This window comes from Myotis davidii, unplaced genomic scaffold, assembly GCF_000327345.1.
Source record: "Myotis davidii unplaced genomic scaffold, ASM32734v1 scaffold294, whole genome shotgun sequence".
NCBI lineage: Eukaryota > Metazoa > Chordata > Mammalia > Chiroptera > Vespertilionidae > Myotis > Myotis davidii.
In genome coordinates this window covers 999,065-1,001,753 of record NW_006287706.1, presented here as the reverse complement: position 1 = coordinate 1,001,753, position 2,689 = coordinate 999,065, and positions in this window count along the sequence as shown.

Genomic DNA, 2,689 nt, shown 5'->3' with positions numbered 1-2,689 from the left:
TATTCTTAAATCTTACTTTTGAATAAGGTATATTGATTTTTCTCTTATAACAAATAATATTTTGATAAAACTATAAGTATCCACTACTTAAATGATGTGCTATTCAAATTGTTTGGAACATATTTAAGTAAAAAATAATCTACGGAGTCTGTAGGACATGGAAAAGCTCAAGTAAATGAGGCCCAGGCTTGCCGTAACCGGTTTGGCTCAGTGGATAGAGCGTCGGCCTGCGGACTGAAAGGTTCCAGGTTCGATCCCGGTCAATGGCATGTACCTGGGTTGCGGGCACATCCCTAGTAGGAGATGTGCAGGAGGCAGCTGATCAATGTTTCTCTCTCATTGATGTTTCTAACTCTCTATCCCTCTCCCTTCCTCTCTGTAAAAAATCAATAAAATATATTTTTAATAAATAAATAAATAAGCCGCAGGCCTAATACCTTGCAGCATTGCATAACACAGTTTGATTTTTAATGGAAATGAAAGTATATGCCCCAAAACAAATACTAAAAATAAGACAATTTTGATTCCTAAAGTGTCTTTTAAAATATAGTATTACTTTGATAAAAAATTTATCCAATTATCAATAATTTCTTAATTTTTAAAAAATCCCTTCTGGTATTAAGGATGTTTGGTTTTCATTTGGTAATCATGTAAGGATATTCTGGCAAATAATATGTTTTTATCTAATATTTTCATCTATTTGGCTTTAAAGCGTGATGGATATTGCATATGTGGATACTGACTTCCGATGGAAAGATTAAAACAAAGACTATTGATTTTTGCTCCCCGCCCCCCCTTTTCAGTTGTTGAAAATAAGTATTTTATACTTCCACTGCTTGTTGCTGGCTGTCAAAACCCTACATACTAAAGGCACACTTATTATAAACTTTGCAATTAAAACTTAAGCAAACTATTTTTTGATGTATTTTCTTAAACTAGAAAAGAAAAGTAATCCTATCTAATAAAGAGGTAATATGCAACTTGACCATCACTCCAACACACAAGATGGCCTGCAGGGGAGGGCAATTGTGGGCGATCAGGCCAGCCAGGTAGGACAGTTGGGGGTGACTTGAATGGCAGGGGAGGGCAGTTAGCGGTGACCAGGCTGGCAGAGGAGGACAGTTGGGGCGTACCTGAGCCTGTAGGGGAGGGCAGTTGTGGGGGGGACCAGGGTGGACAACTTGACCATCACTCCAACACACAAGATGGCCTGCAGGGGAGGGCAATTGTGGGCGATCAGGCCAGCCAGGTAGGACAGTTGGGGGTGACTTGAATGGCAGGGGAGGGCAGTTAGCGGTGACCAGGCTGGCAGAGGAGGACAGTTGGGGCGTACCTGAGCCTGTAGGGGAGGGCAGTTGTGGGGGGGACCAGGGTGGAAAGGGAGGAAAGTTAGGGGTGACCAGGCCAGCAGGGGAGAGCAGTTAGGCGTCAATCAGGCTGGCAGGGGAGAGGTTAGGAGGTTATCAGGCTGGCAGGCAGAAGCGGTTGGGGCAATCAGGGACAGGCAAGAGGACAGTTAGAGGTGACCAGGGGCGACCAAGCCTGCAGGGAAGGGAAGTTGGGGGCAATTGGGCCAGCAGGGGAGCAGTTAGGTGTCAATCAGGCTGTCAGGGGAGTGGTTAGGAGGTTATCAGGCTGGCAGGCAAAAGCGGTTAGGGCAATCAGGTAGGCAGGCAAGCAGTTGGGAGACAGCAGTCCTGGATTGTGAGAGGGATTGGGCCTAAACGAGAAGTAGGATATATCTTGAGGGGTCCCAGATTGGAGAGGGTACAGGCTGGGCTGAGAGACACCCCCCTTCCCCTCTACGTGTGTGATAAGAGTAAGCAGGAAAAAAAAAAAGAGTATGCCAGGATAACAGGAACATGAGATGATAAGCACAGAGGGAGGGGCCAACTTGATGGGAGAAACTGGGGTTAGAGATTTAGTTTTGTGCCAAATATTTGATAAAGTATATCTTCATAACCCTATGATCTGATTAGGCTGAGAAATTTATATTCCTTCTAGAGGGCCAGCATGCGAAATCACACAAGACCCAGACCCCCCATGCTGTGGGGCCCCAGACTCCCTTCCACCACCACCATTGGACTCCGACACTCTCCTGCTGCTGCTGCAGGACCCTGGACTCCCACTGCCGCCACCACCACAGGAACCTGGAGTCCCTCCCGTTGTGGGTGCCACGGAACCCCAGAGTCCCTCCTGCCACTGCCATGCAACCCAGAAGTCCCACCCGCCATGGGTGCCGCAGGACTCAGAAGTCCCACCATTACAGGTGCCATGGGACCCAGAAGTCCCTCCCTCTGCCGGTGCTGTGGGACTCAAATGTCCCTCCTGCCATGGGTGCCGCGGGACCCAGAGCAGAGTCCCAGCCACCAGCACCACGAGACCCAGAGCAGAGTTCTGCCCACAGGCGCCACAAGAGCCATCAAGCACTTCTTGGTGAGTCCTGTTGTTTGGTCGTGATGGTGTTACAGCGTGACAACCACAGGCCTTTTGTGATATAGATTTGCATACATCAGATAATGATACATATCATATCTTCCTGTCCTTTGGGGGTGTCCCTTCTTCTCTATGCTCAGCTCCTACATGAGGCTCTGGCTCAGAGTGAATGGCATGTGCACATTGACCAATGGCACTGTACTTGCTAGTTATAAAATAACAATGTGTTCACAAGGAAAACTATCATTTAGTT